Source organism: Schistocerca serialis, unplaced genomic scaffold (assembly GCF_023864345.2).
Source record: "Schistocerca serialis cubense isolate TAMUIC-IGC-003099 unplaced genomic scaffold, iqSchSeri2.2 HiC_scaffold_345, whole genome shotgun sequence".
Taxonomy (NCBI): domain Eukaryota; kingdom Metazoa; phylum Arthropoda; class Insecta; order Orthoptera; family Acrididae; genus Schistocerca; species Schistocerca serialis.
Window position 1 is genome coordinate 299 of NW_026047917.1, and position 25103 is coordinate 25401.

The window sequence follows — 25103 nt, forward strand, 5'->3', positions numbered from 1 at the left end:
GTGAGCCTCTCCACCGTATGAGAGGCAGTATCTAGGAGATACACACGGTAAAACATTCGACTTGCGTTAGCTCATCAATTGCTACACGTCATCGTCTGCAAGCTAAGATGGACACATCTGCACTGCCCAGTGAGGCGACACTTGTACTAACACCCGGTGGGCGGCTGTGAGACGAGGAGATGAGCTGCGGCTTCTGAGCGCGACTGTAACGCTGCGCCCTGGATCAAATAACACTGCACATTGCTGGTGACGCGCGTGTTTAGTAGTGACGCAACTGCTAGGATTGCAGCTGAACGTCCATCTTTTGAGAGCGAGAAAATTTTCGCAGTCGGCAGGACTCGAACCTACGCTCCCAGAGGGAATCTGATTTCAAGTCAGACGCCTTAACCACTCGGCCACGACTGCCGGTGGCAGAAGCGACTCCCGACAAGTGGAACCGCCGTCTTTAGAAGCAATCTGATGGCAGAAAGCGGCGTGGCGTCACTCTTTTCTGTAGGTTTCCATTAGCCGTTACGACAGTGTGTTAATTTTCGCCTGGCGGGGGTTTGAGCCCGGGACCCTTTGGTGAAGGTCTAGCGCTCTACCGACTGAGCTGTCCGGTCCCTCGGCCGAGCGTTGTGGTGCATGCTACATGGTGTGCGAGTGATTCGCGTGTTGTAATTACTGGCTTATGGCTCCAATGGCGACTTCACCGACTTCCCACTGACGCACCGCTGACGCTAGTTTTGTGTCGTCTTAAAACGATGGACATACCTCCAAGCAGCTGCGAGATCTTAAGAAAAGAAACGCTGCACCACTGCCTTTGCCGCACTCGAATGATTGAATTGCGATTCTTAAAAAGAAATGAATGTTCGCTCTGTCCTACACTTTCGAGCACATCTGTGTACTCACGATCTCAGCGACGGCTTTCTGCAGTCCCAGCGTCAGTGCGAGGTGAACCGATGGCCACAGTAAGCAGCGGTCGTCGCGAAACTCAGTATTCTTAAACGGAAACTTTCGTCTTGTTGAGAATGGCGTCACTGGTTTGCACCCGCATTCGCCCACGCATGTCACATGTGTGCGAAAATTTTTGCTCCTCTTTACGCAAAATCGCACGCAGGCCGTAGGATTCGAACCTACGCTCCCAGAGGGAATCTGGATTTCGAGTCAGACGCCTTAACCACTCGGCCACGACTGCTGGTAGCGCGGTGTTGTCCCGACACATGCAACTGCTACCGTTTAAAGCACTGTGGTGTCAGAAAACGGCGTAGCTTCATTATTTTCCGTAGCGTTTCCACCGCTACCAGACGAATCGCTACCAAAGTATTAAAATTTCCGCCCGGACAGGGACTTGAACCCTGGACCCTTAGGTTAAAAGCCTAATGCTCTACCGACTGAGCTATCCGGGCTCACACGACGCTGTGATACCTCTCACGATGCACAACTATACATTGACTCATGTCGTTTACTGTTGTGCAATCGCTGCATGGGGCCGTTACTAATAAAACGTCGCCTAAATGCTGTCTGCAGACTTATCGCACTAAGCTCGTAACACACTATCGAAGACTGCTGACACACGATGCAACAACAAATTGCAGGAGTCGTTGCGTCTCATACGTTGGAGCAGAGAATTTACATATTTTGTCGACACTCACTGGGCAATTGGAAAATTCGCAAGCATTTCGAATGCAATGTTTCCCACGTTTTTCGCTCGTTTCACGGTTCCGTTGAAAACGTTCTTCACCACCTGACACAGAAAAAGGAACGCAGTCGGTAGGACTTTTTTGATTCTTTTGCTTCTAAGGGAGTTAGTTGTCTAGTGAGTTCCTCTTATGGCATGCACTAGACAACCAGAACAGCTACAGGAGAGAGTCATTTTTGTTGTCAGCGGTAGTTGCATATCACCAACGCAGAGCCATTCCATTGGCGTCGCATCAAAACGAATACCTGCCGAAACCCGGGATCGAACCAGGGACCTTTAGATCTTCAGTCTAACGCTCTCCCAACTGAGCTATTTCGGCTGACATTGAACGTTCCTGTTTGCATGTGTTTGTTAACCTCTGCCTCGTTGCAATTTCACAGTCACCTTCGTCTGATAAGACACAGGGACGCTGAAAGGCGAGCAGCCGATGCAGTGAAGTCCCACACACATTTCTTCTGCTTCCATCATCGTAACAAGCAAACATGTCGACTCGACTCGTGTAATATTCACTTCGCTGACTTCACGTGACGCCGCGCTGGCGCTAGAAAACCCGTGCTATATCGATGCCAGGGGCAACTCGTGTGCAGAGAACGAGACACAAGAAGGAGTGAGCCTCTCCACCGTATGAGAGGCAGTATCTAGGAGATACACACGGTAAAACATTCGACTTGCGTTAGCTCATCAATTGCTACACGTCATCGTCTGCAAGCTAAGATGGACACATCTGCACTGCCCAGTGAGGCGACACTTGTACTAACACCCGGTGGGGCGGCTGTGAGACGAGGAGATGAGCTGCGGCTTCTGAGCGCGACTGTAACGCTGCGCCCTGGATCAAATAACACTGCACATTGCTGGTGACGCGCGTGTTTAGTAGTGACGCAACTGCTAGGATGCAGCTGAACGTCCATCTTTTGAGAGCGAGAAAATTTTCGCAGTCGGCAGGACTCGAACCTACGCTCCCAGAGGGAATCTGATTTCAAGTCAGACGCCTTAACCACTCGGCCACGACTGCCGGTGGCAGAAGCGACTCCCGACAAGTGAACCGCCGTCTTTAGAAGCAATCTGATGGCAGAAAGCGGCGTGGCGTCACTCTTTTCTGTAGGGTTTCCATTAGCCGTTACGACAGTGTGTTAATTTTCGCCTGGCGGGGGTTTGAGCCCGGGACCCTTTGGTTGAAGGTCTAGCGCTCTACCGACTGAGCTGTCCGGTCCCTCGGCCGAGCGTTGTGGTGCATGCTACATGGTGTGCGAGTGATTCGCGTGTTGTAATTACTGGCTTATGGCTCCAATGGCGACTTCACCGACTTCCCACTGACGCACCGCTGACGCTAGTTTTGTGTCGTCTTAAAACGATGGACATACCTCCAAGCAGCTGCGAGATCTTAAGAAAAGAAACGCTGCACCACTGCCTTTGCCGCACTCGAATGATTGAATTGCGATTCTTAAAAAGAAATGAATGTTCGCTCTGTCCTACACTTTCGAGCACATCTGTGTACTCACGATCTCAGCGACGGCTTTCTGCAGTCCCAGCGTCAGTGCGAGGTGAACCGATGGCCACAGTAAGCAGCGGTCGTCGCGAAACTCAGTATTCTTAAACGGAAACTTTCGTCTTGTTGAGAATGGCGTCACTGGTTTGCACCCGCATTCGCCCACGCATGTCACATGTGTGCGAAAATTTTTGCTCCTCTTTACGCAAAATCGCACGCAGCCGGTAGGATTCGAACCTACGCTCCCAGAAGGGAATCTGATTTCGAGTCAGACGCCTTAACCACTCGGCCACGACTGCTGGTAGCGCGGTGTTGTCCCGACACATGCAACTGCTACCGTTTAAAGCACTGTGGTGTCAGAAAACGGCGTAGCTTCATTATTTCCGTAGCGTTTCCACCGCTACCAGACGAATCGCTACCAAAGTATTAAAATTTCCGCCCGGACAGGGACTTGAACCCTGGACCCTTAGGTTAAAAGCCTAATGCTCTACCGACTGAGCTATCCGGGCTCACACGACGCTGTGATACCTCTCACGATGCACAACTATACATTGACTCATGTCGTTTACTGTTGTGCAATCGCTGCATGGGGCCGTTACTAATAAAACGTCGCCTAAATGCTGTCTGCAGACTTATCGCACTAAGCTCGTAACACACTATCGAAGACTGCTGACACACGATGCAACAACAAATTGCAGGAGTCGTTGCGTCTCATACGTTGGAGCAGAGAATTTACATATTTTGTCGACACTCACTGGGCAATTGGAAAATTCGCAAGCATTTCGAATGCAATGTTTCCCACGTTTTCGCTCGTTTCACGGTTCCGTTGAAAACGTTCTTCACCACCTGACACAGAAAAAGGAACGCAGTCGGTAGGACTTTTTTGATTCTTTTGCTTCTAAGGGAGTTAGTTGTCTAGTGAGTTCCTCTTATGGCATGCACTAGACAACCAGAACAGCTACAGGAGAGAGTCATTTTGTTGTCAGCGGTAGTTGCATTATCACCAACGCAGAGCCATTCCATTGGCGTCGCATCAAAACGAATACCTGCCGAAACCCGGGATCGAACCAGGGACCTTTAGATCTTCAGTCTAACGCTCTCCCAACTGAGCTATTTCGGCTGACATTGAACGTTCCTGTTTGCATGTGTTTGTTAACCTCTGCCTCGTTGCCAATTTCACAGTCACCTTCGTCTGATAAGACACAGGGACGCTGAAAGGCGAGCAGCCGATGCAGTGAAGTCCCACACACATTTCTTCTGCTTCCATCATCGTAACAAGCAAACATGTCGACTCGACTCGTGTAATATTCACTTCGCTGACTTCACGTGACGCCGCGCTGGCGCTAGAAAACCCGTGCTATATCGATGCCAGGGGCAACTCGTGTGCAGAGAACGAGACACAAGAAGGAGTGAGCCTCTCCACCGTATGAGAGGCAGTATCTAGGAGATACACACGGTAAAACATTCGACTTGCGTTAGCTCATCAATTGCTACACGTCATCGTCTGCAAGCTAAGATGGACACATCTGCACTGCCCAGTGAGGCGACACTTGTACTAACACCCGGTGGGCGGCTGTGAGACGAGGAGATGAGCTGCGGCTTCTGAGCGCGACTGTAACGCTGCGCCCTGGATCAAATAACACTGCACATTGCTGGTGACGCGCGTGTTTAGTAAGTGACGCAACTGCTAGGATGCAGCTGAACGTCCATCTTTTGAGAGCGAGAAAATTTTCGCAGTCGGCAGGACTCGAACCTACGCTCCCAGAGGGAATCTGATTTCAAGTCAGACGCCTTAACCACTCGGCCACGACTGCCGGTGGCAGAAGCGACTCCCGACAAGTGGAACCGCCGTCTTTAGAAGCAATCTGATGGCAGAAAGCGGCGTGGCGTCACTCTTTTCTGTAGGGTTTCCATTAGCCGTTACGACAGTGTGTTAATTTTCGCCTGGCGGGGGTTTGAGCCCGGGACCCTTTGGTTGAAGGTCTAGCGCTCTACCGACTGAGCTGTCCGGTCCCTCGGCCGAGCGTTGTGGTGCATGCTACATGGTGTGCGAGTGATTCGCGTGTTGTAATTACTGGCTTATGGCTCCAATGGCGACTTCACCGACTTCCCACTGACGCACCGCTGACGCTAGTTTTGTGTCGTCTTAAAACGATGGACATACCTCCAAGCAGCTGCGAGATCTTAAGAAAAGAAACGCTGCACCACTGCCTTTGCCGCACTCGAATGATTGAATTGCGATTCTTAAAAAGAAATGAATGTTCGCTCTGTCCTACACTTTCGAGCACATCTGTGTACTCACGATCTCAGCGACGGCTTTCTGCAGTCCCAGCGTCAGTGCGAGGTGAACCGATGGCCACAGTAAGCAGCGGTCGTCGCGAAACTCAGTATTCTTAAACGGAAACTTTCGTCTTGTTGAGAATGGCGTCACTGGTTTGCACCCGCATTCGCCCACGCATGTCACATGTGTGCGAAATTTTTGCTCCTCTTTACGCAAAATCGCACGCAGCCGGTAGGATTCGAACCTACGCTCCCAGAGGGAATCTGATTTCGAGTCAGACGCCTTAACCACTCGGCCACGACTGCTGGTAGCGCGGTGTTGTCCCGACACATGCAACTGCTACCGTTTAAAGCACTGTGGTGTCAGAAAACGGCGTAGCTTCATTATTTTCCGTAGCGTTTCCACCGCTACCAGACGAATCGCTACCAAAGTATTAAAATTTCCGCCCGGACAGGGACTTGAACCCTGGACCTTCAGGTTAAAAGCCTAATGCTCTACCGACTGAGCTATCCGGGCTCACACGACGCTGTGATACCTCTCACGATGCACAACTATACATTGACTCATGTCGTTTACTGTTGTGCAATCGCTGCATGGGGCCGTTACTAATAAAACGTCGCCTAAATGCTGTCTGCAGACTTATCGCACTAAGCTCGTAACACACTATCGAAGACTGCTGACACACGATGCAACAACAAATTGCAGGAGTCGTTGCGTCTCATACGTTGGAGCAGAGAATTTACATATTTTGTCGACACTCACTGGGCAATTGGAAAATTCGCAAGCATTTCGAATGCAATGTTTCCCACGTTTTCGCTCGTTTCACGGTTCCGTTGAAAACGTTCTTCACCACCTGACACAGAAAAAGGAACGCAGTCGGTAGGACTTTTTTGATTCTTTTGCTTCTAAGGGAGTTAGTTGTCTAGTGAGTTCCTCTTATGGCATGCACTAGACAACCAGAACAGCTACAGGAGAGAGTCATTTTTGTTGTCAGCGGTAGTTGCATTATCACCACGCAGAGCCATTCCATTGGCGTCGCATCAAAACGAATACCTGCCGAAACCCGGGATCGAACCAGGGACCTTTAGATCTTCAGTCTAACGCTCTCCCAACTGAGCTATTTCGGCTGACATTGAACGTTCCTGTTTGCATGTGTTTGTTAACCTCTGCCTCGTTGCCAATTTCACAGTCACCTTCGTCTGATAAGACACAGGGACGCTGAAAGGCGAGCAGCCGATGCAGTGAAGTCCCACACACATTTCTTCTGCTTCCATCATCGTAACAAGCAAACATGTCGACTCGACTCGTGTAATATTCACTTCGCTGACTTCACGTGACGCCGCGCTGGCGCTAGAAAACCCGTGCTATATCGATGCCAGGGGGCAACTCGTGTGCAGAGAACGAGACACAAGAAGGAGTGAGCCTCTCCACCGTATGAGAGGCAGTATCTAGGAGATACACACGGTAAAACATTCGACTTGCGTTAGCTCATCAATTGCTACACGTCATCGTCTGCAAGCTAAGATGGACACATCTGCACTGCCCAGTGAGGCGACACTTGTACTAACACCCGGTGGGGCGGCTGTGAGACGAGGAGATGAGCTGCGGCTTCTGAGCGCGACTGTAACGCTGCGCCCTGGATCAAATAACACTGCACATTGCTGGTGACGCGCGTGTTTAGTAGTGACGCAACTGCTAGGATGCAGCTGAACGTCCATCTTTTGAGAGCGAGAAAATTTTCGCAGTCGGCAGGACTCGAACCTACGCTCCCAGAGGGAATCTGATTTCAAGTCAGACGCCTTAACCACTCGGCCACGACTGCCGGTGGCAGAAGCGACTCCCGACAAGTGGAACCGCCGTCTTTAGAAGCAATCTGATGGCAGAAAGCGGCGTGGCGTCACTCTTTTCTGTAGGGTTTCCATTAGCCGTTACGACAGTGTGTTAATTTTCGCCTGGCGGGGGTTTGAGCCCGGGACCCTTTGGTTGAAGGTCTAGCGCTCTACCGACTGAGCTGTCCGGTCCCTCGGCCGAGCGTTGTGGTGCATGCTACATGGTGTGCGAGTGATTCGCGTGTTGTAATTACTGGCTTATGGCTCCAATGGCGACTTCACCGACTTCCCACTGACGCACCGCTGACGCTAGTTTTGTGTCGTCTTTAAAACGATGGACATACCTCCAAGCAGCTGCGAGATCTTAAGAAAAGAAACGCTGCACCACTGCCTTTGCCGCACTCGAATGATTGAATTGCGATTCTTAAAAAGAAATGAATGTTCGCTCTGTCCTACACTTTCGAGCACATCTGTGTACTCACGATCTCAGCGACGGCTTTCTGCAGTCCCAGCGTCAGTGCGAGGTGAACCGATGGCCACAGTAAGCAGCGGTCGTCGCGAAACTCAGTATTCTTAAACGGAAACTTTCGTCTTGTTGAGAATGGCGTCACTGGTTTGCACCCGCATTCGCCCACGCATGTCACATGTGTGCGAAAATTTTTGCTCCTCTTTACGCAAAATCGCACGCAGCCGGTAGGATTCGAACCTACGCTCCCAGAGGGAATCTGATTTCGAGTCAGACGCCTTAACACTCGGCCACGACTGCTGGTAGCGCGGTGTTGTCCCGACACATGCAACTGCTACCGTTTAAAGCACTGTGGTGTCAGAAAACGGCGTAGCTTCATTATTTTCCGTAGCGTTTCCACCGCTACCAGACGAATCGCTACCAAAGTATTAAAATTTCCGCCCGGACAGGGACTTGAACCCTGGACCCTTAGGTTAAAAGCCTAATGCTCTACCGACTGAGCTATCCGGGCTCACACGACGCTGTGATACCTCTCACGATGCACAACTATACATTGACTCATGTCGTTTACTGTTGTGCAATCGCTGCATGGGGCCGTTACTAATAAAACGTCGCCTAAATGCTGTCTGCAGACTTATCGCACTAAGCTCGTAACACACTATCGAAGACTGCTGACACACGATGCAACAACAAATTGCAGGAGTCGTTGCGTCTCATACGTTGGAGCAGAGAATTTACATATTTTGTCGACACTCACTGGGCAATTGGAAAATTCGCAAGCATTCGAATGCAATGTTTCCCACGTTTTCGCTCGTTTCACGGTTCCGTTGAAAACGTTCTTCACCACCTGACACAGAAAAAGGAACGCAGTCGGTAGGACTTTTTTGATTCTTTTGCTTCTAAGGGAGTTAGTTGTCTAGTGAGTTCCTCTTATGGCATGCACTAGACAACCAGAACAGCTACAGGAGAGAGTCATTTTTGTTGTCAGCGGTAGTTGCATTATCACCAACGCAGAGCCATTCCATTGGCGTCGCATCAAAACGAATACCTGCCGAAACCCGGGATCGAACCAGGGACTTTAGATCTTCAGTCTAACGCTCTCCCAACTGAGCTATTTCGGCTGACATTGAACGTTCCTGTTTGCATGTGTTTGTTAACCTCTGCCTCGTTGCCAATTTCACAGTCACCTTCGTCTGATAAGACACAGGGACGCTGAAAGGCGAGCAGCCGATGCAGTGAAGTCCCACACACATTTCTTCTGCTTCCATCATCGTAACAAGCAAACATGTCGACTCGACTCGTGTAATATTCACTTCGCTGACTTCACGTGACGCCGCGCTGGCGCTAGAAAACCCGTGCTATATCGATGCCAGGGGCAACTCGTGTGCAGAGAACGAGACACAAGAAGGAGTGAGCCTCTCCACCGTATGAGAGGCAGTATCTAGGAGATACACACGGTAAAACATTCGACTTGCGTTAGCTCATCAATTGCTACACGTCATCGTCTGCAAGCTAAGATGGACACATCTGCACTGCCCAGTGAGGCGACACTTGTACTAACACCCGGTGGGCGGCTGTGAGACGAGGAGATGAGCTGCGGCTTCTGAGCGCGACTGTAACGCTGCGCCCTGGATCAAATAACACTGCACATTGCTGGTGACGCGCGTGTTTAGTAGTGACGCAACTGCTAGGATGCAGCTGAACGTCCATCTTTTGAGAGCGAGAAAATTTTCGCAGTCGGCAGGACTCGAACCTACGCTCCCAGAGGGAATCTGATTTCAAGTCAGACGCCTTAACCACTCGGCCACGACTGCCGGTGGCAGAAGCGACTCCCGACAAGTGGAACCGCCGTCTTTAGAAGCAATCTGATGGCAGAAAGCGGCGTGGCGTCACTCTTTTCTGTAGGGTTTCCATTAGCCGTTACGACAGTGTGTTAATTTTCGCCTGGCGGGGTTTGAGCCCGGGACCCTTTGGTTGAAGGTCTAGCGCTCTACCGACTGAGCTGTCCGGTCCCTCGGCCGAGCGTTGTGGTGCATGCTACATGGTGTGCGAGTGATTCGCGTGTTTGTAATTACTGGCTTATGGCTCCAATGGCGACTTCACCGACTTCCCACTGACGCACCGCTGACGCTAGTTTTGGTGTCGTCTTAAAACGATGGACATACCTCCAAGCAGCTGCGAGATCTTAAGAAAAGAAACGCTGCACCACTGCCTTTGCCGCACTCGAATGATTGAATTGCGATTCTTAAAAAGAAATGAATGTTCGCTCTGTCCTACACTTTCGAGCACATCTGTGTACTCACGATCTCAGCGACGGCTTTCTGCAGTCCCAGCGTCAGTGCGAGGTGAACCGATGGCCACAGTAAGCAGCGGTCGTCGCGAAACTCAGTATTCTTAAACGGAAACTTTCGTCTTGTTGAGAATGGCGTCACTGGTTTGCACCCGCATTCGCCCACGCATGTCACATGTGTGCGAAAATTTTTGCTCCTCTTTACGCAAAATCGCACGCAGCCGGTAGGATTCGAACCTACGCTCCCAGAGGGAATCTGATTTCGAGTCAGACGCCTTAACCACTCGGCCACGACTGCTGGTAGCGCGGTGTTGTCCCGACACATGCAACTGCTACCGTTTAAAGCACTGTGGTGTCAGAAAACGGGTAGCTTCATTATTTTCCGTAGCGTTTCCACCGCTACCAGACGAATCGCTACCAAAGTATTAAAATTTCCGCCCGGACAGGGACTTGAACCCTGGACCCTTAGGTTAAAAGCCTAATGCTCTACCGACTGAGCTATCCGGGCTCACACGACGCTGTGATACCTCTCACGATGCACAACTATACATTGACTCATGTCGTTTACTGTTGTGCAATCGCTGCATGGGGCCGTTACTAATAAAACGTCGCCTAAATGCTGTCTGCAGACTTATCGCACTAAGCTCGTAACACACTATCGAAGACTGCTGACACACGATGCAACAACAAATTGCAGGAGTCGTTGCGTCTCATACGTTGGAGCAGAGAATTTACATATTTTGTCGACACTCACTGGGCAATTGGAAAATTCGCAAGCATTTCGAATGCAATGTTTCCCACGTTTTCGCTCGTTTCACGGTTCCGTTGAAAACGTTCTTCACCACCTGACACAGAAAAAGGAACGCAGTCGGTAGGACTTTTTTGATTCTTTTGCTTCTAAGGGAGTTAGTTGTCTAGTGAGTTCCTCTTATGGCATGCACTAGACAACCAGAACAGCTACAGGAGAGAGTCATTTTTGTTGTCAGCGGTAGTTGCATTATCACCAACGCAGAGCCATTCCATTGGCGTCGCATCAAAACGAATACCTGCCGAAACCCGGGATCGAACCAGGGACCTTTAGATCTTCAGTCTAACGCTCTCCCAACTGAGCTATTTCGGCTGACATTGAACGTTCCTGTTTGCATGTGTTTGTTAACCTCTGCCTCGTTGCCAATTTCACAGTCACCTTCGTCTGATAAGACACAGGGACGCTGAAAGGCGAGCAGCCGATGCAGTGAAGTCCCACACACATTTCTTCTGCTTCCATCATCGTAACAAGCAAACATGTCGACTCGACTCGTGTAATATTCACTTCGCTGACTTCACGTGACGCCGCGCTGGCGCTAGAAAACCCGTGCTATATCGATGCCAGGGGCAACTCGTGTGCAGAGAACGAGACACAAGAAGGAGTGAGCCTCTCCACCGTATGAGAGGCAGTATCTAGGAGATACACACGGTAAAACATTCGACTTGCGTTAGCTCATCAATTGCTACACGTCATCGTCTGCAAGCTAAGATGGACACATCTGCACTGCCCAGTGAGGCGACACTTGTACTAACACCCGGTGGGCGGCTGTGAGACGAGGAGATGAGCTGCGGCTTCTGAGCGCGACTGTAACGCTGCGCCCTGGATCAAATAACACTGCACATTGCTGGTGACGCGCGTGTTTAGTAGTGACGCAACTGCTAGGATGCAGCTGAACGTCCATCTTTTGAGAGCGAGAAAATTTTCGCAGTCGGCAGGACTCGAACCTACGCTCCCAGAGGGAATCTGATTTCAAGTCAGACGCCTTAACCACTCGGCCACGACTGCCGGTGGCAGAAGCGACTCCCGACAAGTGGAACCGCCGTCTTTAGAAGCAATCTGATGGCAGAAAGCGGCGTGGCGTCACTCTTTTCTGTAGGGTTTCCATTAGCCGTTACGACAGTGTGTTAATTTTCGCCTGGCGGGGGTTTGAGCCCGGGACCCTTTGGTTGAAGGTCTAGCGCTCTACCGACTGAGCTGTCCGGTCCCTCGGCCGAGCGTTGTGGTGCATGCTACATGGTGTGCGAGTGATTCGCGTGTTGTAATTACTGGCTTATGGCTCCAATGGCGACATTCACCGACTTCCCACTGACGCACCGCTGACGCTAGTTTTGTGTCGTCTTAAAACGATGGACATACCTCCAAGCAGCTGCGAGATCTTAAGAAAAGAAACGCTGCACCACTGCCTTTGCCGCACTCGAATGATTGAATTGCGATTCTTAAAAAGAAATGAATGTTCGCTCTGTCCTACACTTTCGAGCACATCTGTGTACTCACGATCTCAGCGACGGCTTTCTGCAGTCCCAGCGTCAGTGCGAGGTGAACCGATGGCCACAGTAAGCAGCGGTCGTCGCGAAACTCAGTATTCTTAAACGGAAACTTTCGTCTTGTTGAGAATGGCGTCACTGGTTTGCACCCGCATTCGCCCACGCATGTCACATGTGTGCGAAAATTTTTGCTCCTCTTTACGCAAAATCGCACGCAGCCGGTAGGATTCGAACCTACGCTCCCAGAGGGAATCTGATTTCGAGTCAGACGCCTTAACCACTCGGCCACGACTGCTGGTAGCGCGGTGTTGTCCCGACACATGCAACTGCTACCGTTTAAAGCACTGTGGTGTCAGAAAACGGCGTAGCTTCATTATTTTCCGTAGCGTTTCCACCGCTACCAGACGAATCGCTACCAAAGTATTAAAATTTCCGCCCGGACAGGGACTTGAACCCTGGACCCTTAGGTTAAAAGCCTAATGCTCTACCGACTGAGCTATCCGGGCTCACACGACGCTGTGATACCTCTCACGATGCACAACTATACATTGACTCATGTCGTTTACTGTTGTGCAATCGCTGCATGGGGCCGTTACTAATAAAACGTCGCCTAAATGCTGTCTGCAGACTTATCGCACTAAGCTCGTAACACACTATCGAAGACTGCTGACACACGATGCAACAACAAATTGCAGGAGTCGTTGCGTCTCATACGTTGGAGCAGAGAATTTACATATTTTGTCGACACTCACTGGGCAATTGGAAAATTCGCAAGCATTTCGAATGCAATGTTTCCCACGTTTTCGCTCGTTTCACGGTTCCGTTGAAAACGTTCTTCACCACCTGACACAGAAAAAGGAACGCAGTCGGTAGGACTTTTTTGATTCTTTTGCTTCTAAGGGAGTTAGTTGTCTAGTGAGTTCCTCTTATGGCATGCACTAGACAACCAGAACAGCTACAGGAGAGAGTCATTTTTGTTGTCAGCGGTAGTTGCATTATCACCAACGCAGAGCCATTCCATTGGCGTCGCATCAAAACGAATACGTGCCGAAACCCGGGATCGAACCAGGGACCTTTAGATCTTCAGTCTAACGCTCTCCCAACTGAGCTATTTCGGCTGACATTGAACGTTCCTGTTTGCATGTGTTTGTTAACCTCTGCCTCGTTGCCAATTTCACAGTCACCTTCGTCTGATAAGACACAGGGACGCTGAAAGGCGAGCAGCCGATGCAGTGAAGTCCCACACACATTTCTTCTGCTTCCATCATCGTAACAAGCAAACATGTCGACTCGACTCGTGTAATATTCACTTCGCTGACTTCACGTGACGCCGCGCTGGCGCTAGAAAACCCGTGCTATATCGATGCCAGGGGCAACTCGTGTGCAGAGAACGAGACACAAGAAGGAGTGAGCCTCTCCACCGTATGAGAGGCAGTATCTAGGAGATACACACGGTAAAACATTCGACTTGCGTTAGCTCATCAATTGCTACACGTCATCGTCTGCAAGCTAAGATGGACACATCTGCACTGCCCAGTGAGGCGACACTTGTACTAACACCCGGTGGGCGGCTGTGAGACGAGGAGATGAGCTGCGGCTTCTGAGCGCGACTGTAACGCTGCGCCCTGGATCAAATAACACTGCACATTGCTGGTGACGCGCGTGTTTAGTAGTGACGCAACTGCTAGGATGCAGCTGAACGTCCATCTTTTGAGAGCGAGAAAATTTTCGCAGTCGGCAGGACTCGAACCTACGCTCCCAGAGGGAATCTGATTTCAAGTCAGACGCCTTAACCACTCGGCCACGACTGCCGGTGGCAGAAGCGACTCCCGACAAGTGGAACCGCCGTCTTTAGAAGCAATCTGATGGCAGAAAGCGGCGTGGCGTCACTCTTTTCTGTAGGGTTTCCATTAGCCGTTACGACAGTGTGTTAATTTTCGCCTGGCGGGGGTTTGAGCCCGGGACCCTTTGGTTGAAGGTCTAGCGCTCTACCGACTGAGCTGTCCGGTCCCTCGGCCGAGCGTTGTGGTGCATGCTACATGGTGTGCGAGTGATTCGCGTGTTGTAATTACTGGCTTATGGCTCCAATGGCGACTTCACCGACTTCCCACTGACGCACCGCTGACGCTAGTTTTGTGTCGTCTTAAAACGATGGACATACCTCCAAGCAGCTGCGAGATCTTAAGAAAAGAAACGCTGCACCACTGCCTTTGCCGCACTCGAATGATTGAATTGCGATTCTTAAAAAGAAATGAATGTTCGCTCTGTCCTACACTTTCGAGCACATCTGTGTACTCACGATCTCAGCGACGGCTTTCTGCAGTCCCAGCGTCAGTGCGAGGTGAACCGATGGCCACAGTAAGCAGCGGTCGTCGCGAAACTCAGTATTCTTAAACGGAAACTTTCGTCTTGTTGAGAATGGCGTCACTGGTTTGCACCCGCATTCGCCCACGCATGTCACATGTGTGCGAAAATTTTTGCTCCTCTTTACGCAAAATCGCACGCAGCCGGTAGGATTCGAACCTACGCTCCCAGAGGGAATCTGATTTCGAGTCAGACGCCTTAACCACTCGGCCACGACTGCTGGTAGCGCGGTGTTGTCCCGACACATGCAACTGCTACCGTTTAAAGCACTGTGGTGTCAGAAAACGGCGTAGCTTCATTATTTTCCGTAGCGTTTCCACCGCTACCAGACGAATCGCTACCAAAGTATTAAAATTTCCGCCCGGACAGGGACTTGAACCCTGGACCCTTAGGTTAAAAGCCTAATGCTCTACCGACTGAGCTATCCGGGCTCACACGACGCTGTGATACCTCTCACGATGCACAACTATACATTGACTCATGTCGTTTACTGTTGTGCAATCGCTGCATGGGGCCGTTACTAATAAAACGTCGCCTAAATGCTGTCTGCAGACTTATCGCACTAAGCTCGTAACACACTATCGAAGACTGCTGACACACGATGCAACAACAAATTGCAGGAGTCGTTGCGTCTCATACGTTGGAGCAGAGAATTTACATATTTTGTCGACACTCACTGGGCAATTGGAAAATTCGCAAGCATTTCGAATGCAATGTTTCCCACGTTTTCGCTCGTTTCACGGTTCCGTTGAAAACGTTCTTCACCACCTGACACAGAAAAAGGAACGCAGTCGGTAGGACTTTTTTGATTCTTTTGCTTCTAAGGGAGTTAGTTGTCTAGTGAGTTCCTCTTATGGCATGCACTAGACAACCAGAACAGCTACAGGAGAGAGTCATTTTTGTTGTCAGCGGTAGTTGCATTATCACCAACGCAGAGCCATTCCATTGGCGTCGCATCAAAACGAATACCTGCCGAAACCCGGGATCGAACCAGGGACCTTTAGATCTTCAGTCTAACGCTCTCCCAACTGAGCTATTTCGGCTGACATTGAACGTTCCTGTTTGCATGTGTTTGTTAACCTCTGCCTCGTTGCCAATTTCACAGTCACCTTCGTCTGATAAGACACAGGGACGCTGAAAGGCGAGCAGCCGATGCAGTGAAGTCCCACACACATTTCTTCTGCTTCCATCATCGTAACAAGCAAACATGTCGACTCGACTCGTGTAATATTCACTTCGCTGACTTCACGTGACGCCGCGCTGGCGCTAGAAAACCCGTGCTATATCGATGCCAGGGGCAACTCGTGTGCAGAGAACGAGACACAAGAAGGAGTGAGCCTCTCCACCGTATGAGAGGCAGTATCTAGGAGATACACACGGTAAAACATTCGACTTGCGTTAGCTCATCAATTGCTACACGTCATCGTCTGCAAGCTAAGATGGACACATCTGCACTGCCCAGTGAGGCGACACTTGTACTAACACCCGGTGGGCGGCTGTGAGACGAGGAGATGAGCTGCGGCTTCTGAGCGCGACTGTAACGCTGCGCCCTGGATCAAATAACACTGCACATTGCTGGTGACGCGCGTGTTTAGTAGTGACGCAACTGCTAGGATGCAGCTGAACGTCCATCTTTTGAGAGCGAGAAAATTTTCGCAGTCGGCAGGACTCGAACCTACGCTCCCAGAGGGAATCTGATTTCAAGTCAGACGCCTTAACCACTCGGCCACGACTGCCGGTGGCAGAAGCGACTCCCGACAAGTGGAACCGCCGTCTTTAGAAGCAATCTGATGGCAGAAAGCGGCGTGGCGTCACTCTTTTCTGTAGGGTTTCCATTAGCCGTTACGACAGTGTGTTAATTTTCGCCTGGCGGGGGTTTGAGCCCGGGACCCTTTGGTTGAAGGTCTAGCGCTCTACCGACTGAGCTGTCCGGTCCCTCGGCCGAGCGTTGTGGTGCATGCTACATGGTGTGCGAGTGATTCGCGTGTTGTAATTACTGGCTTATGGCTCCAATGGCGACTTCACCGACTTCCCACTGACGCACCGCTGACGCTAGTTTTGTGTCGTCTTAAAACGATGGACATACCTCCAAGCAGCTGCGAGATCTTAAGAAAAGAAACGCTGCACCACTGCCTTTGCCGCACTCGAATGATTGAATTGCGATTCTTAAAAAGAAATGAATGTTCGCTCTGTCCTACACTTTCGAGCACATCTGTGTACTCACGATCTCAGCGACGGCTTTCTGCAGTCCCAGCGTCAGTGCGAGGTGAACCGATGGCCACAGTAAGCAGCGGTCGTCGCGAAACTCAGTATTCTTAAACGGAAACTTTCGTCTTGTTGAGAATGGCGTCACTGGTTTGCACCCGCATTCGCCCACGCATGTCACATGTGTGCGAAAATTTTTGCTCCTCTTTACGCAAAATCGCACGCAGCCGGTAGGATTCGAACCTACGCTCCCAGAGGGAATCTGATTTCGAGTCAGACGCCTTAACCACTCGGCCACGACTGCTGGTAGCGCGGTGTTGTCCCGACACATGCAACTGCTACCGTTTAAAGCACTGTGGTGTCAGAAAACGGCGTAGCTTCATTATTTTCCGTAGCGTTTCCACCGCTACCAGACGAATCGCTACCAAAGTATTAAAATTTCCGCCCGGACAGGGACTTGAACCCTGGACCCTTAGGTTAAAAGCCTAATGCTCTACCGACTGAGCTATCCGGGCTCACACGACGCTGTGATACCTCTCACGATGCACAACTATACATTGACTCATGTCGTTTACTGTTGTGCAATCGCTGCATGGGGCCGTTACTAATAAAACGTCGCCTAAATGCTGTCTGCAGACTTATCGCACTAAGCTCGTAACACACTATCGAAGACTGCTGACACACGATGCAACAACAAATTGCAGGAGTCGTTGCGTCTCATACGTTGGAGCAGAGAATTTACATATTTTGTCGACACTCACTGGGCAATTGGAAAATTCGCAAGCATTTCGAATGCAATGTTTCCCACGTTTTCGCTCGTTTCACGGTTCCGTTGAAAACGTTCTTCACCACCTGACACAGAAAAAGGAACGCAGTCGGTAGGACTTTTTTGATTCTTTTGCTTCTAAGGGAGTTAGTTGTCTAGTGAGTTCCTCTTATGGCATGCACTAGACAACCAGAACAGCTACAGGAGAGAGTCATTTTTGTTGTCAGCGGTAGTTGCATTATCACCAACGCAGAGCCATTCCATTGGCGTCGCATCAAAACGAATACGTGCCGAAACCCGGGATCGAACCAGGGACCTTTAGATCTTCAGTCTAACGCTCTCCCAACTGAGCTATTTCGGCTGACATTGAACGTTCCTGTTTGCATGTGTTTGTTAACCTCTGCCTCGTTGCCAATTTCACAGTCACCTTCGTCTGATAAGACACAGGGACGCTGAAAGGCGAGCAGCCGATGCAGTGAAGTCCCACACACATTTCTTCTGCTTCCATCATCGTAACAAGCAAACATGTCGACTCGACTCGTGTAATATTCACTTCGCTGACTTCACGTGACGCCGCGCTGGCGCTAGAAAACCCGTGCTATATCGATGCCAGGGGCAACTCGTGTGCAGAGAACGAGACACAAGAAGGAGTGAGCCTCTCCACCGTATGAGAGGCAGTATCTAGGAGATACACACGGTAAAACATTCGACTTGCGTTAGCTCATCAATTGCTACACGTCATCGTCTGCAAGCTAAGATGGACACATCTGCACTGCCCAGTGAGGCGACACTTGTACTAACACCCGGTGGGCGGCTGTGAGACGAGGAGATGAGCTGCGGCTTCTGAGCGCGACTGTAACGCTGCGCCCTGGATCAAATAACACTGCACATTGCTGGTGACGCGCGTGTTTAGTAGTGACGCAACTGCTAGGATGCAGCTGAACGTCCATCTTTTGAGAGCGAGAAAATTTTCGCAGTCGGCAGGACTCGAACCTACGCTCCCAGAGGGAATCTGATTTCAAGTCAGACGCCTTAACCACTCGGCCACGACTGCCGGTGGCAGAAGCGACTCCCGACAAGTGGAACCGCCGTCTTTAGAAGCAATCTGATGGCAGAAAGCGGCGTGGCGTCACTCTTTTCTGTAGGGTTTCCATTAGCCGTTACGACAGTGTGTTAATTTTCGCCTGGCGGGGGTTTGAGCCCGGGACCCTTTGGTTGAAGGTCTAGCGCTCTACCGACTGAGCTGTCCGGTCCCTCGGCCGAGCGTTGTGGTGCATGCTACATGGTGTGCGAGTGATTCGCGTGTTGTAATTACTGGCTTATGGCTCCAATGGCGACTTCACCGACTTCCCACTGACGCACCGCTGACGCTAGTTTTGTGTCGTCTTAAAACGATGGACATACCTCCAAGCAGCTGCGAGATCTTAAGAAAAGAAACGCTGCACCACTGCCTTTGCCGCACTCGAATGATTGAATTGCGATTCTTAAAAAGAAATGAATGTTCGCTCTGTCCTACACTTTCGAGCACATCTGTGTACTCACGATCTCAGCGACGGCTTTCTGCAGTCCCAGCGTCAGTGCGAGGTGAACCGATGGCCACAGTAAGCAGCGGTCGTCGCGAAACTCAGTATTCTTAAACGGAAACTTTCGTCTTGTTGAGAATGGCGTCACTGGTTTGCACCCGCATTCGCCCACGCATGTCACATGTGTGCGAAAATTTTTGCTCCTCTTTACGCAAAATCGCACGCAGCCGGTAGGATTCGAACCTACGCTCCCAGAGGGAATCTGATTTCGAGTCAGACGCCTTAACCACTCGGCCACGACTGCTGGTAGCGCGGTGTTGTCCCGACACATGCAACTGCTACCGTTTAAAGCACTGTGGTGTCAGAAAACGGCGTAGCTTCATTATTTTCCGTAGCGTTTCCACCGCTACCAGACGAATCGCTACCAAAGTATTAAAATTTCCGCCCGGACAGGGACTTGAACCCTGGACCCTTAGGTTAAAAGCCTAATGCTCTACCGACTGAGCTATCCGGGCTCACACGACGCTGTGATACCTCTCACGATGCACAACTATACATTGACTCATGTCGTTTACTGTTGTGCAATCGCTGCATGGGGCCGTTACTAATAAAACGTCGCCTAAATGCTGTCTGCAGACTTATCGCACTAAGCTCGTAACACACTATCGAAGACTGCTGACACACGATGCAACAACAAATTGCAGGAGTCGTTGCGTCTCATACGTTGGAGCAGAGAATTTACATATTTTGTCGACACTCACTGGGCAATTGGAAAATTCGCAAGCATTTCGAATGCAATGTTTCCCACGTTTTCGCTCGTTTCACGGTTCCGTTGAAAACGTTCTTCACCACCTGACACAGAAAAAGGAACGCAGTCGGTAGGACTTTTTTGATTCTTTTGCTTCTAAGGGAGTTAGTTGTCTAGTGAGTTCCTCTTATGGCATGCACTAGACAACCAGAACAGCTACAGGAGAGAGTCATTTTTGTTGTCAGCGGTAGTTGCATTATCACCAACGCAGAGCCATTCCATTGGCGTCGCATCAAAACGAATACCTGCCGAAACCCGGGATCGAACCAGGGACCTTTAGATCTTCAGTCTAACGCTCTCCCAACTGAGCTATTTCGGCTGACATTGAACGTTCCTGTTTGCATGTGTTTGTTAACCTCTGCCTCGTTGCCAATTTCACAGTCACCTTCGTCTGATAAGACACAGGGACGCTGAAAGGCGAGCAGCCGATGCAGTGAAGTCCCACACACATTTCTTCTGCTTCCATCATCGTAACAAGCAAACATGTCGACTCGACTCGTGTAATATTCACTTCGCTGACTTCACGTGACGCCGCGCTGGCGCTAGAAAACCCGTGCTATATCGATGCCAGGGGCAACTCGTGTGCAGAGAACGAGACACAAGAAGGAGTGAGCCTCTCCACCGTATGAGAGGCAGTATCTAGGAGATACACACGGTAAAACATTCGACTTGCGTTAGCTCATCAATTGCTACACGTCATCGTCTGCAAGCTAAGATGGACACATCTGCACTGCCCAGTGAGGCGACACTTGTACTAACACCCGGTGGGCGGCTGTGAGACGAGGAGATGAGCTGCGGCTTCTGAGCGCGACTGTAACGCTGCGCCCTGGATCAAATAACACTGCACATTGCTGGTGACGCGCGTGTTTAGTAGTGACGCAACTGCTAGGATGCAGCTGAACGTCCATCTTTTGAGAGCGAGAAAATTTTCGCAGTCGGCAGGACTCGAACCTACGCTCCCAGAGGGAATCTGATTTCAAGTCAGACGCCTTAACCACTCGGCCACGACTGCCGGTGGCAGAAGCGACTCCCGACAAGTGGAACCGCCGTCTTTAGAAGCAATCTGATGGCAGAAAGCGGCGTGGCGTCACTCTTTTCTGTAGGGTTTCCATTAGCCGTTACGACAGTGTGTTAATTTTCGCCTGGCGGGGGTTTGAGCCCGGGACCCTTTGGTTGAAGGTCTAGCGCTCTACCGACTGAGCTGTCCGGTCCCTCGGCCGAGCGTTGTGGTGCATGCTACATGGTGTGCGAGTGATTCGCGTGTTGTAATTACTGGCTTATGGCTCCAATGGCGACTTCACCGACTTCCCACTGACGCACCGCTGACGCTAGTTTTGTGTCGTCTTAAAACGATGGACATACCTCCAAGCAGCTGCGAGATCTTAAGAAAAGAAACGCTGCACCACTGCCTTTGCCGCACTCGAATGATTGAATTGCGATTCTTAAAAAGAAATGAATGTTCGCTCTGTCCTACACTTTCGAGCACATCTGTGTACTCACGATCTCAGCGACGGCTTTCTGCAGTCCCAGCGTCAGTGCGAGGTGAACCGATGGCCACAGTAAGCAGCGGTCGTCGCGAAACTCAGTATTCTTAAACGGAAACTTTCGTCTTGTTGAGAATGGCGTCACTGGTTTGCACCCGCATTCGCCCACGCATGTCACATGTGTGCGAAAATTTTTGCTCCTCTTTACGCAAAATCGCACGCAGCCGGTAGGATTCGAACCTACGCTCCCAGAGGGAATCTGATTTCGAGTCAGACGCCTTAACCACTCGGCCACGACTGCTGGTAGCGCGGTGTTGTCCCGACACATGCAACTGCTACCGTTTAAAGCACTGTGGTGTCAGAAAACGGCGTAGCTTCATTATTTTCCGTAGCGTTTCCACCGCTACCAGACGAATCGCTACCAAAGTATTAAAATTTCCGCCCGGACAGGGACTTGAACCCTGGACCCTTAGGTTAAAAGCCTAATGCTCTACCGACTGAGCTATCCGGGCTCACACGACGCTGTGATACCTCTCACGATGCACAACTATACATTGACTCATGTCGTTTACTGTTGTGCAATCGCTGCATGGGGCCGTTACTAATAAAACGTCGCCTAAATGCTGTCTGCAGACTTATCGCACTAAGCTCGTAACACACTATCGAAGACTGCTGACACACGATGCAACAACAAATTGCAGGAGTCGTTGCGTCTCATACGTTGGAGCAGAGAATTTACATATTTTGTCGACACTCACTGGGCAATTGGAAAATTCGCAAGCATTTCGAATGCAATGTTTCCCACGTTTTCGCTCGTTTCACGGTTCCGTTGAAAACGTTCTTCACCACCTGACACAGAAAAAGGAACGCAGTCGGTAGGACTTTTTTGATTCTTTTGCTTCTAAGGGAGTTAGTTGTCTAGTGAGTTCCTCTTATGGCATGCACTAGACAACCAGAACAGCTACAGGAGAGAGTCATTTTTGTTGTCAGCGGTAGTTGCATTATCACCAACGCAGAGCCATTCCATTGGCGTCGCATCAAAACGAATACCTGCCGAAACCCGGGATCGAATCAGGGACCTTTAGATCTTCAGTCTAACGCTCTCCCAACTGAGCTATTTCGGCTGACATTGAACGTTCCTGTTTGCATGTGTTTGTTAACCTCTGCCTCGTTGCCAATTTCACAGTCACCTTCGTCTGATAAGACACAGGGACGCTGAAAGGCGAGCAGCCGATGCAGTGAAGTCCCACACACATTTCTTCTGCTTCCATCATCGTAACAAGCAAACATGTCGACTCGACTCGTGTAATATTCACTTCGCTGACTTCACGTGACGCCGCGCTGGCGCTAGAAAACCCGTGCTATATCGATGCCAGGGGCAACTCGTGTGCAGAGAACGAGACACAAGAAGGAGTGAGCCTCTCCACCGTATGAGAGGCAGTATCTAGGAGATACACACGGTAAAACATTCGACTTGCGTTAGCTCATCAATTGCTACACGTCATCGTCTGCAAGCTAAGATGGACACATCTGCACTGCCCAGTGAGGCGACACTTGTACTAACACCCGGTGGGCGGCTGTGAGACGAGGAGATGAGCTGCGGCTTCTGAGCGCGACTGTAACGCTGCGCCCTGGATCAAATAACACTGCACATTGCTGGTGACGCGCGTGTTTAGTAGTGACGCAACTGCTAGGATGCAGCTGAACGTCCATCTTTTGAGAGCGAGAAAATTTTCGCAGTCGGCAGGACTCGAACCTACGCTCCCAGAGGGAATCTGATTTCAAGTCAGACGCCTTAACCACTCGGCCACGACTGCCGGTGGCAGAAGCGACTCCCGACAAGTGGAACCGCCGTCTTTAGAAGCAATCTGATGGCAGAAAGCGGCGTGGCGTCACTCTTTTCTGTAGGGTTTCCATTAGCCGTTACGACAGTGTGTTAATTTTCGCCTGGCGGGGGTTTGAGCCCGGGACCCTTTGGTTGAAGGTCTAGCGCTCTACCGACTGAGCTGTCCGGTCCCTCGGCCGAGCGTTGTGGTGCATGCTACATGGTGTGCGAGTGATTCGCGTGTTGTAATTACTGGCTTATGGCTCCAATGGCGACTTCACCGACTTCCCACTGACGCACCGCTGACGCTAGTTTTGTGTCGTCTTAAAACGATGGACATACCTCCAAGCAGCTGCGAGATCTTAAGAAAAGAAACGCTGCACCACTGCCTTTGCCGCACTCGAATGATTGAATTGCGATTCTTAAAAAGAAATGAATGTTCGCTCTGTCCTACACTTTCGAGCACATCTGTGTACTCACGATCTCAGCGACGGCTTTCTGCAGTCCCAGCGTCAGTGCGAGGTGAACCGATGGCCACAGTAAGCAGCGGTCGTCGCGAAACTCAGTATTCTTAAACGGAAACTTTCGTCTTGTTGAGAATGGCGTCACTGGTTTGCACCCGCATTCGCCCACGCATGTCACATGTGTGCGAAAATTTTTGCTCCTCTTTACGCAAAATCGCACGCAGCCGGTAGGATTCGAACCTACGCTCCCAGAGGGAATCTGATTTCGAGTCAGACGCCTTAACCACTCGGCCACGACTGCTGGTAGCGCGGTGTTGTCCCGACACATGCAACTGCTACCGTTTAAAGCACTGTGGTGTCAGAAAACGGCGTAGCTTCATTATTTTCCGTAGCGTTTCCACCGCTACCAGACGAATCGCTACCAAAGTATTAAAATTTCCGCCCGGACAGGGACTTGAACCCTGGACCCTTAGGTTAAAAGCCTAATGCTCTACCGACTGAGCTATCCGGGCTCACACGACGCTGTGATACCTCTCACGATGCACAACTATACATTGACTCATGTCGTTTACTGTTGTGCAATCGCTGCATGGGGCCGTTACTAATAAAACGTCGCCTAAATGCTGTCTGCAGACTTATCGCACTAAGCTCGTAACACACTATCGAAGACTGCTGACACACGATGCAACAACAAATTGCAGGAGTCGTTGCGTCTCATACGTTGGAGCAGAGAATTTACATATTTTGTCGACACTCACTGGGCAATTGGAAAATTCGCAAGCATTTCGAATGCAATGTTTCCCACGTTTTCGCTCGTTTCACGGTTCCGTTGAAAACGTTCTTCACCACCTGACACAGAAAAAGGAACGCAGTCGGTAGGACTTTTTTGATTCTTTTGCTTCTAAGGGAGTTAGTTGTCTAGTGAGTTCCTCTTATGGCATGCACTAGACAACCAGAACAGCTACAGGAGAGAGTCATTTTTGTTGTCAGCGGTAGTTGCATTATCACCAACGCAGAGCCATTCCATTGGCGTCGCATCAAAACGAATACCTGCCGAAACCCGGGATCGAACCAGGGACCTTTAGATCTTCAGTCTAACGCTCTCCCAACTGAGCTATTTCGGCTGACATTGAACGTTCCTGTTTGCATGTGTTTGTTAACCTCTGCCTCGTTGCCAATTTCACAGTCACCTTCGTCTGATAAGACACAGGGACGCTGAAAGGCGAGCAGCCGATGCAGTGAAGTCCCACACACATTTCTTCTGCTTCCATCATCGTAACAAGCAAACATGTCGACTCGACTCGTGTAATATTCACTTCGCTGACTTCACGTGACGCCG

General features: G+C 50.5%; 44 non-coding genes across 44 annotated transcripts; all 44 read right to left on the minus strand.

Annotated features, from left to right (window-relative positions):
• Positions 1–323: 323 nt before the first annotated feature.
• Trnas-uga (transfer RNA serine (anticodon UGA)) lies at positions 324–405 on the minus strand. The gene has a single exon. It is a non-coding gene; the product is annotated as a tRNA-Ser (tRNA).
• Positions 406–1094: 689 nt separating this feature from the next.
• On the minus strand, positions 1095–1177 carry Trnas-cga (transfer RNA serine (anticodon CGA)). Its single transcript has one exon. It is a non-coding gene; the product is annotated as a tRNA-Ser (tRNA).
• A 138-nt stretch (positions 1178–1315) lies between these two features.
• Trnak-uuu (transfer RNA lysine (anticodon UUU)) lies at positions 1316–1388 on the minus strand. Its single transcript has one exon. It is a non-coding gene; the product is annotated as a tRNA-Lys (tRNA).
• Positions 1389–1927: 539 nt separating this feature from the next.
• Positions 1928–2000, minus strand: Trnaf-gaa (transfer RNA phenylalanine (anticodon GAA)). The gene has a single exon. It is a non-coding gene; the product is annotated as a tRNA-Phe (tRNA).
• Positions 2001–2611: 611 nt separating this feature from the next.
• On the minus strand, positions 2612–2693 carry Trnas-uga (transfer RNA serine (anticodon UGA)). Its single transcript has one exon. It is a non-coding gene; the product is annotated as a tRNA-Ser (tRNA).
• Positions 2694–3383: 690 nt separating this feature from the next.
• On the minus strand, positions 3384–3466 carry Trnas-cga (transfer RNA serine (anticodon CGA)). The gene has a single exon. It is a non-coding gene; the product is annotated as a tRNA-Ser (tRNA).
• Positions 3467–3603: 137 nt separating this feature from the next.
• Positions 3604–3676, minus strand: Trnak-uuu (transfer RNA lysine (anticodon UUU)). The gene has a single exon. It is a non-coding gene; the product is annotated as a tRNA-Lys (tRNA).
• Positions 3677–4214: 538 nt separating this feature from the next.
• Trnaf-gaa (transfer RNA phenylalanine (anticodon GAA)) lies at positions 4215–4287 on the minus strand. The gene has a single exon. It is a non-coding gene; the product is annotated as a tRNA-Phe (tRNA).
• A 612-nt stretch (positions 4288–4899) lies between these two features.
• On the minus strand, positions 4900–4981 carry Trnas-uga (transfer RNA serine (anticodon UGA)). The gene has a single exon. It is a non-coding gene; the product is annotated as a tRNA-Ser (tRNA).
• A 690-nt stretch (positions 4982–5671) lies between these two features.
• On the minus strand, positions 5672–5753 carry Trnas-cga (transfer RNA serine (anticodon CGA)). The gene has a single exon. It is a non-coding gene; the product is annotated as a tRNA-Ser (tRNA).
• A 138-nt stretch (positions 5754–5891) lies between these two features.
• On the minus strand, positions 5892–5964 carry Trnak-uuu (transfer RNA lysine (anticodon UUU)). Its single transcript has one exon. It is a non-coding gene; the product is annotated as a tRNA-Lys (tRNA).
• Positions 5965–6502: 538 nt separating this feature from the next.
• On the minus strand, positions 6503–6575 carry Trnaf-gaa (transfer RNA phenylalanine (anticodon GAA)). Its single transcript has one exon. It is a non-coding gene; the product is annotated as a tRNA-Phe (tRNA).
• Positions 6576–7188: 613 nt separating this feature from the next.
• Positions 7189–7270, minus strand: Trnas-uga (transfer RNA serine (anticodon UGA)). Its single transcript has one exon. It is a non-coding gene; the product is annotated as a tRNA-Ser (tRNA).
• A 692-nt stretch (positions 7271–7962) lies between these two features.
• Positions 7963–8043, minus strand: Trnas-cga (transfer RNA serine (anticodon CGA)). The gene has a single exon. It is a non-coding gene; the product is annotated as a tRNA-Ser (tRNA).
• A 138-nt stretch (positions 8044–8181) lies between these two features.
• On the minus strand, positions 8182–8254 carry Trnak-uuu (transfer RNA lysine (anticodon UUU)). Its single transcript has one exon. It is a non-coding gene; the product is annotated as a tRNA-Lys (tRNA).
• Positions 8255–8792: 538 nt separating this feature from the next.
• On the minus strand, positions 8793–8864 carry Trnaf-gaa (transfer RNA phenylalanine (anticodon GAA)). Its single transcript has one exon. It is a non-coding gene; the product is annotated as a tRNA-Phe (tRNA).
• Positions 8865–9475: 611 nt separating this feature from the next.
• Positions 9476–9557, minus strand: Trnas-uga (transfer RNA serine (anticodon UGA)). Its single transcript has one exon. It is a non-coding gene; the product is annotated as a tRNA-Ser (tRNA).
• A 692-nt stretch (positions 9558–10249) lies between these two features.
• Trnas-cga (transfer RNA serine (anticodon CGA)) lies at positions 10250–10331 on the minus strand. Its single transcript has one exon. It is a non-coding gene; the product is annotated as a tRNA-Ser (tRNA).
• Positions 10332–10468: 137 nt separating this feature from the next.
• On the minus strand, positions 10469–10541 carry Trnak-uuu (transfer RNA lysine (anticodon UUU)). Its single transcript has one exon. It is a non-coding gene; the product is annotated as a tRNA-Lys (tRNA).
• A 539-nt stretch (positions 10542–11080) lies between these two features.
• Positions 11081–11153, minus strand: Trnaf-gaa (transfer RNA phenylalanine (anticodon GAA)). Its single transcript has one exon. It is a non-coding gene; the product is annotated as a tRNA-Phe (tRNA).
• A 611-nt stretch (positions 11154–11764) lies between these two features.
• Positions 11765–11846, minus strand: Trnas-uga (transfer RNA serine (anticodon UGA)). The gene has a single exon. It is a non-coding gene; the product is annotated as a tRNA-Ser (tRNA).
• Positions 11847–12538: 692 nt separating this feature from the next.
• On the minus strand, positions 12539–12620 carry Trnas-cga (transfer RNA serine (anticodon CGA)). Its single transcript has one exon. It is a non-coding gene; the product is annotated as a tRNA-Ser (tRNA).
• Positions 12621–12758: 138 nt separating this feature from the next.
• On the minus strand, positions 12759–12831 carry Trnak-uuu (transfer RNA lysine (anticodon UUU)). The gene has a single exon. It is a non-coding gene; the product is annotated as a tRNA-Lys (tRNA).
• Positions 12832–13370: 539 nt separating this feature from the next.
• On the minus strand, positions 13371–13443 carry Trnaf-gaa (transfer RNA phenylalanine (anticodon GAA)). Its single transcript has one exon. It is a non-coding gene; the product is annotated as a tRNA-Phe (tRNA).
• Positions 13444–14054: 611 nt separating this feature from the next.
• Positions 14055–14136, minus strand: Trnas-uga (transfer RNA serine (anticodon UGA)). Its single transcript has one exon. It is a non-coding gene; the product is annotated as a tRNA-Ser (tRNA).
• Positions 14137–14827: 691 nt separating this feature from the next.
• Trnas-cga (transfer RNA serine (anticodon CGA)) lies at positions 14828–14909 on the minus strand. Its single transcript has one exon. It is a non-coding gene; the product is annotated as a tRNA-Ser (tRNA).
• Positions 14910–15047: 138 nt separating this feature from the next.
• On the minus strand, positions 15048–15120 carry Trnak-uuu (transfer RNA lysine (anticodon UUU)). Its single transcript has one exon. It is a non-coding gene; the product is annotated as a tRNA-Lys (tRNA).
• Positions 15121–15659: 539 nt separating this feature from the next.
• Trnaf-gaa (transfer RNA phenylalanine (anticodon GAA)) lies at positions 15660–15732 on the minus strand. The gene has a single exon. It is a non-coding gene; the product is annotated as a tRNA-Phe (tRNA).
• Positions 15733–16343: 611 nt separating this feature from the next.
• On the minus strand, positions 16344–16425 carry Trnas-uga (transfer RNA serine (anticodon UGA)). The gene has a single exon. It is a non-coding gene; the product is annotated as a tRNA-Ser (tRNA).
• A 691-nt stretch (positions 16426–17116) lies between these two features.
• Trnas-cga (transfer RNA serine (anticodon CGA)) lies at positions 17117–17198 on the minus strand. The gene has a single exon. It is a non-coding gene; the product is annotated as a tRNA-Ser (tRNA).
• A 138-nt stretch (positions 17199–17336) lies between these two features.
• Positions 17337–17409, minus strand: Trnak-uuu (transfer RNA lysine (anticodon UUU)). The gene has a single exon. It is a non-coding gene; the product is annotated as a tRNA-Lys (tRNA).
• A 539-nt stretch (positions 17410–17948) lies between these two features.
• Positions 17949–18021, minus strand: Trnaf-gaa (transfer RNA phenylalanine (anticodon GAA)). The gene has a single exon. It is a non-coding gene; the product is annotated as a tRNA-Phe (tRNA).
• Positions 18022–18632: 611 nt separating this feature from the next.
• Positions 18633–18714, minus strand: Trnas-uga (transfer RNA serine (anticodon UGA)). The gene has a single exon. It is a non-coding gene; the product is annotated as a tRNA-Ser (tRNA).
• Positions 18715–19405: 691 nt separating this feature from the next.
• Trnas-cga (transfer RNA serine (anticodon CGA)) lies at positions 19406–19487 on the minus strand. Its single transcript has one exon. It is a non-coding gene; the product is annotated as a tRNA-Ser (tRNA).
• Positions 19488–19625: 138 nt separating this feature from the next.
• On the minus strand, positions 19626–19698 carry Trnak-uuu (transfer RNA lysine (anticodon UUU)). The gene has a single exon. It is a non-coding gene; the product is annotated as a tRNA-Lys (tRNA).
• Positions 19699–20237: 539 nt separating this feature from the next.
• Trnaf-gaa (transfer RNA phenylalanine (anticodon GAA)) lies at positions 20238–20310 on the minus strand. Its single transcript has one exon. It is a non-coding gene; the product is annotated as a tRNA-Phe (tRNA).
• A 611-nt stretch (positions 20311–20921) lies between these two features.
• Trnas-uga (transfer RNA serine (anticodon UGA)) lies at positions 20922–21003 on the minus strand. Its single transcript has one exon. It is a non-coding gene; the product is annotated as a tRNA-Ser (tRNA).
• Positions 21004–21694: 691 nt separating this feature from the next.
• Trnas-cga (transfer RNA serine (anticodon CGA)) lies at positions 21695–21776 on the minus strand. The gene has a single exon. It is a non-coding gene; the product is annotated as a tRNA-Ser (tRNA).
• Positions 21777–21914: 138 nt separating this feature from the next.
• Trnak-uuu (transfer RNA lysine (anticodon UUU)) lies at positions 21915–21987 on the minus strand. Its single transcript has one exon. It is a non-coding gene; the product is annotated as a tRNA-Lys (tRNA).
• Positions 21988–22526: 539 nt separating this feature from the next.
• On the minus strand, positions 22527–22599 carry Trnaf-gaa (transfer RNA phenylalanine (anticodon GAA)). Its single transcript has one exon. It is a non-coding gene; the product is annotated as a tRNA-Phe (tRNA).
• A 611-nt stretch (positions 22600–23210) lies between these two features.
• Trnas-uga (transfer RNA serine (anticodon UGA)) lies at positions 23211–23292 on the minus strand. Its single transcript has one exon. It is a non-coding gene; the product is annotated as a tRNA-Ser (tRNA).
• Positions 23293–23983: 691 nt separating this feature from the next.
• Positions 23984–24065, minus strand: Trnas-cga (transfer RNA serine (anticodon CGA)). Its single transcript has one exon. It is a non-coding gene; the product is annotated as a tRNA-Ser (tRNA).
• Positions 24066–24203: 138 nt separating this feature from the next.
• On the minus strand, positions 24204–24276 carry Trnak-uuu (transfer RNA lysine (anticodon UUU)). The gene has a single exon. It is a non-coding gene; the product is annotated as a tRNA-Lys (tRNA).
• Positions 24277–24815: 539 nt separating this feature from the next.
• Trnaf-gaa (transfer RNA phenylalanine (anticodon GAA)) lies at positions 24816–24888 on the minus strand. Its single transcript has one exon. It is a non-coding gene; the product is annotated as a tRNA-Phe (tRNA).
• Positions 24889–25103: the final 215 nt, after the last annotated feature.